Source organism: Monopterus albus, unplaced genomic scaffold (genome assembly GCF_001952655.1).
Source record: "Monopterus albus unplaced genomic scaffold, M_albus_1.0 scaffold244.1, whole genome shotgun sequence".
NCBI classification, from domain to species: Eukaryota; Metazoa; Chordata; class Actinopteri; order Synbranchiformes; family Synbranchidae; genus Monopterus; species Monopterus albus.
This window is the reverse complement of record NW_018128124.1, coordinates 339,930-346,887: the sequence shown is the minus strand read 5'-3', so window position 1 is coordinate 346,887 and position 6,958 is coordinate 339,930.

Here is a 6,958-nt window from a genome sequence, read left to right as displayed (position 1 = left end):
AACGATTCTAAATGATTATATACATAACTTCCCATGTTGGGGATTTCAGAGGTTCTCATGTAGTGAGGTTAGTGAGAAATGAAAAGAAGTTCCAGGTGATGATCAACATAAGGCAAACACAGCAAAAAATCAATTATATTATCAGGTAAATATTAAGCTATGGGTTTAATTGAAAAGATTCTATGTAGGTGTTCATGATTTATACCGACAAGTTAAATTGCAAATGATGTATCTTTTTGTAGGTATCCAAATGTGGAGAAAATGGGTTGATGTGGATTTACCCAGTGATTCATGGCTGTCTGCCTAACAAGAAGGCTTGATCCTGTTAACCACAGTGCACGTTAATAATCCCTGTAACACAACTGTTGTATAAAGTCATTTAAAGCATGACTAATTTAACACCGTCTGCCTTAGGGAGGGAAATTACAGCAAACAATAATGGATCCATAAACATAATTCAATGTTTTTTTGTTTTTACAAATACTAGGCTTTGGGTCTATTTGATCAAATAAGGCTTACATTAGCTGCTGCTCACCACCAAAAAAGATCTCACTAAAAGTCCAGAATAAAAGCACCTGACAACTGATTTAAAGAAAGCAGGATGATAAACATCAGCTACCACACCAACTGTGATAGAGCCAGCATTGTGGCGTCACTCATCGCCTCTTAAGCACATGTTTGTGACAAACTTCTGGGAGCATGACTATAAATCCACAACTGGGAGAAGAGGGAGCAGCAGCAGGCTTGGATGTGGCCACCAGTGAGTCACAAAGAGGAAGAACTGTATCAGTGCTCATGTCAAATAGGAAGGCTCCTGAGTTTTAATGGTACTTTTATTATGTTATCAGTCCTAACAGTATAGAAAAACACAAGACAAAGACAAATATTTGATGATTCTGCCATGCAGTTGTCTGGACTGTGTCAGGAGTCAGAGGGCAAAATGTATTCTAGAAATTCAAATGAATATGTGGCACAAAAAATAAGATGGACAAAAAACTTTTCTGCCATAGCTGCACATAATTTAAATATAAGTTCCCTGTTGCATTTAAAAGAAATGTACTGACTATGTGTCGCACTGTCCCTTTTTAAGAGCCACTTGTGATAAAGGTATCTGCACCAAATCCCCAGAGAAAACAAAACTCTGCAACTGTTAATGAATTTTAATACAAAGGCAACAGGAACATATAAACAATTCACCAAAATCATAAAAATATATTTTCTAAATCATCAAGCAATGTCATATAACCATCTAAACATTTGAGCTTTAGATGGGGATAGCAAACCTACCTGTTTACACCAATCATAGGGCTGAATATCTCTTACCACTGCCTGCTGACACTGTTTGAAAAGTTCTAAAATTGCTTCAAACAAAAGCAAGAATCAATCGAATGCAGGCTGTGGCAGAGTGAGTTTTATGAATGGAGAGAGCTGTTTCAGTCCAGTTTCTGAGGCTCAGAGGGGGAGTGGGGGGGGAGAGCTACTCAAGAGTTGGGATAAGGTTACCCACAGAGATTAGCTGACAAGAGTGAGAAAAACAAGCAAGCAAGTTAAAGGTCTTAGTTTACCTGGCTTGCTGTGCTTGGCAGCCAATGAAAGTGTTTGCAAACCACAGATTCAAACAGAGCCTGAAGTGATTCTCTGAAGCCACATGTGCCAATTTTATTTCAGTGTTGATGAAAACAAATTTAATTTTTAAATCGAGAGCTGCAAAGTGGCAATGATGTTAATTAAATGGCTTCCTTTCATGCCTTTGAATTTGAACCTCTGCATCCATGCAGCTATGCGTGGCTGTCCGTGGCGACGGGACTGTGGGAATGTCACCGAGGATATCTCACTGAAGCTAAAGGAGGAGGCATCTGAAGGCGGGCAAGAACTCTGCAGTTCAAAGGACCCTAGCAGGCCTTTAAGACTTGACAAAAGAACTTGGCAGATCAGTAAGTGAAGCCCAATGTACTACATTCGTGTCAGGACCCCCTCCGCATCCCTCCTACTTTGCACTTTCATCTCTGACATGGACATATTGACTTAAAGGAAAGGAGGGGCACCAGGGTTGAGAGGAAGAGAGGGGGATAGTTGCGTTGTGTGTCGGGGGGGGTGCACATGTGTCCCATTCAATTCCCAAGGTGAGGCGATTGATGCCAAGAGGTGACCACTGACTCATATAAGCCACCCAGAAGCCTTTTTTTAACTAGAAGTCACAGGCCGACAAGTGTGTGCGAACTAAGCAGGATGGTCCTCTTCCTCTCATCTCACTGAAATCAGCCTCACCCCATTAGTGCATGCTGACCCCAACACCACCTTTCCAAAACCACGCACACATCCCTTTCCGCAATGCAGAGAATGCCCTTCTGCAGCCTACTGAAGCCCAGCGGTTAACTTGGGTTCAGGTCGTAACGGGGTCGTGGCACCTTGACATTGTGGAGGGTGACAGAGAGAGGAGCCAGAGGAGGGAGGGAGCAGATAACCAGCTACCTCAGAGACCTTTCAAGTATCACCTGAAGCAGAAGGAGGAGGCAAAAAAGCGGGAAGTGTTTTAGTAATTTGTCCCCCGCCACACATTGTTTGCACGGAGTCATTAAGAGCCATTTAGGTTTTGCCTTGAAGGGAAGAGGCCAGAGAATTTGGGTGCAGGCGCTGTTGGGGAGCGAGGCCATGGGAGTGAAGGGTGAAAATTAAAGTGTCACTCTTCCACAAATCATCTCTGAGCACCGTGGTACATGCAGAAAATATTAGTGTTTCCATTAACTTCAGCCGCCTGTTTGGCATTAATGATGATTTGCTCCATCAGAGTTCAGCGGGGAGTCTGGAATCATCCAAAAACACAGACAAAAGTATGGGTTCTCTATTTGCTAGTTGCTAACACATGCAAAAACTTTAAGCACTTTAAAAACTTTTAACATACATTTTGAAGACATCACTAAACGTTTCTTGCTTGGATGAATTCTTTGGCTATTGCTCAGTTCAGAGAAACTGCCAAAATATGTCACAGTGTTACAATTGAATAACAATCAGCCGACAGACCCCATGTGTTCTAAGTTTCTGGCCCGTGTTTGACAGATAAATGTCTACTCCCTTGGACAAGCCGAGGTAATCAAAAAAGTCTCGTTTCTGTTCTCAGACTATTGCTGAACACTATGAGCGCCTTAATGACATAATAAGCCTTAAGAACTGGGTGGACTTGTGGTAAAAGTTGGGGAAGCAAAATGATGTAAGTGTTTTTTGTCAGCTCTTTAAAAATTCTTTTCCTCCCTGAACTGAACAATTGCTTTCTTAGATGGCCATGATTATCAAATTAAGGGGTTGGTTGTTTGTAATGTGGCATAAAATTGCTGTGTGAGACAAACTGGCTAGAAAGTTTGACTCATTCAAACAAAATGTATGATAATTTGACAATTATTAAAAACACCTAGCTGTCCTGCTGTATTTAAACATGTCTTCAGCCCTTGATGAATAGCAGCTTATAGATCTCATTAATGTCACAAAGAAAATTAAAAATCAGCTTGAAAACAGCACTGAAAAGGTGATGCTTTAGAATCAAAAGAAGCCCACCAAGAGCGTGACCCAGACTCACCCACATCATTTGAAGAGGACTTTGATTTTAGGTTATTATCTTCATGTTGGAGGTGAGATGTACTAAGTGAGTGTTCAAAGCCAAAACCTGTCAAGCTAATGTTTATCTGATTACTGTGCTGTTTGAAAAGCACTTGCTCAGGTGCAACTGGTCTGTTGTGTCCTTGTTGTGGCAACACACCAGATTGGTCTCGTCCTGTGTAACTCAATCACATTCAGGAACATTTTAATAATAGCCGTGTAGTTTTGAAAATGGTTGTTACAAATTCAATATTCCATATAATAATTACAGACCCTTTAGAGTTAATTCCAAATTTGCTACACATGTTAAAAAGACTTTACTTATGCCAATATTTAAAGGTCAGAGTTTTGTTATTAGAGCTAAACTTGCTGGCCAAAAACAGTCATGAAGCAACTTTAAGACAAATCACAAAGGGACAAAGCAGAAACGTCCAATATTCACCTTCCACCTCAAATGACTAATGCAACACTTTCTACACCAGAAAACGTATTGCCAGGAAACACAGTAATTAGGATTTCTTACTAAACAAAATTAGTAAAACACATTATTAATATATAAACTAGGGCTGTCAAAGTTAACACAATAATAATGAGTTAACACAAATTCCTTTTAACACACACACATTTTGTGATTATGACTCCCGTCCCGCTCTGCAGTTTGGGAACTCAGAAAGTGATGCAGCAGCAGAAATGAGCAGAAATGGATAAAGAAAAGGGTTTTTCAAATGGCAAGTTCAGCTTCAAAGCCCTGCCAGATGATTCTCTTGATAAGATCAGTTATTTGCACTTACTGTTGATATGAATTGAGTTACCACAGGTTTATGTTGAGTCTCAAATACCACTTGGTGGCCAAGCACACAGCTGATGCAGAGAGCGCTCCTCCCTCTCGCCAAAGGCAGACCACGCTGGATAGTTTGCAATGGAGACGCCTGGACAACTCTACAAGCAACAGTTCAACAGCGATAGGTAAATGGGCGGCCACAGCTTGCAGGCCGATTAACGTTGTGGAGAACGAGGGTCTGCTCGAAATAATTTGCATTACTGATGCATTATTGTGTACATCACATTTAATGTGGCAGCTGGTAAAGGGGAAGGAAGTTTGAACTATCATACATACATTTAATTTGAAGTATTGCTGGGTAGCTTGTGAATTTTCCACCGTAGATCAATGAAGTCTTATAATTAATTATACTGTAGTTTTTGTATTAATCTGGTTCTGAAAAGTAACTTGTAACTAAAGTTATAAAATAAATGTAGTGGAGTTAAAAGTACAATATTTGCCTCTAAAATGTATAAAGTAACATAAAATGAAAATACTCAAGTAAAGTGCAGATACCTCAAAATTATACTTAAGTGCAGTATTTGAGTACATTTACTTAGTTACTTTCCAACACTGTTTAGAACAGATGAAAAAAAGTGTGATTAACTGTGAGTTGCCTGGACAATCATGCGATTAACCATGATTGAATATTTTAATTGACTGAGCGCACTAATATAAACAGGGTTGTTGCAAGAAGATTTCTAATTTGCTCTTCCTGTTGGTAGAGAAAAATCAAACCTGAAATTATGGCTTCATTAACAGGACAAATATATAGGATTACATTTAGGGAGGTTGATGTTTTATGTAACTACTGGCTCACCGTTTATTTACATCTTACATGTACATCTTGGGGGCAGGAAGGGACTTAATCCTAACCCAAGCTCTAGGTTTGCACCTTAAGGACAGAGTGACGACTTAGATCCAGAGCCTTGTTAGTGGTCAATCAACTATAAAACATCCGATGCTCCCCCTTAGAATTTAAGTTCAAGTTAAGCTGCAATGAAGGGCAGCTGCTGCTTACTAGTCCTGTCCTCCAAGTCACAAAATGTCCCACAGAAGTTGAAGTGGAGACCCTCCTTAAGTAGTCTCTGCTCTGCAGAGCTAGCCTGAACCTGCAGTTCCACTCATCCTAATCGCTGAGCCCAATCCATCCCCCTGTCTAGCACCTCTTTAGAGGCCGCTCGCCCCTTTGTTCTGACAATACACAAACGACCATTCAAATGGAAGAACTCTGTAATCAGTGAAATACTAGCCTCTGGGCTTTGTAGAATAGAAAAACAGGGAGGGAGGGAGAGAGAGAGAGAGAGAGCAACATAGAAAGAGAAGAGAGAGAAAATCCATCCATGACCAATCAACTCTAACTACCTGTCTGGCTTTTTGGCTGCAGATGTTATTTGGAAAGAGGGGGGAAAATGTGCCCATTCCAGATGTAAGATGTACAAAGGGAAGGCAGGCTGGTACCTCCACCCACCAAGAAAAAGGCTGGGCCCTTCCACACCCTTTCAGCTTTGATATGGCTAATGTTTTTGCTCCGTCTTACGACATTTCCTTCATATGTGATGCATTGCATCACTTTACAGAAAACGTAGACAGTATGAAAGATAAAATAAAATATGATTGATGCAGTCTCACTGTCAACACATGTTGAACTCTTACTGCATCATTTGATGTTGAACTCCACCTGGGAATGTTTCAGAACCATTTACGCAATTAAAAAACATATAAATATTTATTTGAATGGTTTGCAATAGTCACAATCTGTCTGAAAAAAGAAGCTTTAAATGTCTTTGTTATTAGAAATTCAGGGTGATCGTTTCATTTATAGTCAGGTCTCAAAAAGACAAGTGCTTGCTAACTGAAAAAGAACCAAGCAAGAATACATATAAGAGGTTTGCTGTATATTGTTTTTGTGTGCTTTGCTTTATGCTTTGAGTTGCTGCTCTCATCTAGCGCTATTTAAATTAAGTGAAACAGGCTTCAAGTCATGTATCACTATGAAATAACAGGAAGAGAACAACACTAGGTGTTGCCTGAAAATTGTCTTATTCCAGCTTGTGTACATGAAATCAGTTCATTTGATAGACAACCTGACAGCCAATCAGGTTTAATTGGTAGGATAAATAATTGGTAGAGTAAATTAAGTGAATATAAAATAAAAAAAACAAGTATCTGAGCTGATATACAAGCAGTTAAACCTGTAAATCAGGTTGCAGTGTTGGTGAGAGTGTGTTGTAGGTCAAGAAATGTATTAACCAGCCTAAATAAAGGGTGCAATGTTTTGGGTTCAGTTGAAAGTCATCTCTCTTTTCATTTCAAATTATATTTGTCTAAAGCCTTGCACCTTATCTTACCTGTGCATAGAAGAAAACATGGTTAAGTTCATTTGTGTGTTGGAGTTTCAAGGTTTACATTGGGAACTTCTATAGTTTCACTTTATGTGGTAATATCCATCCTCTGCTTATCCGGGACCGGGTCGCAGGGGCAGCAGTCTAAGCAAAGATGCCCAGACTTCCCTCTCTCCAGACACTTCCTCCAGCTCCTCCGGAG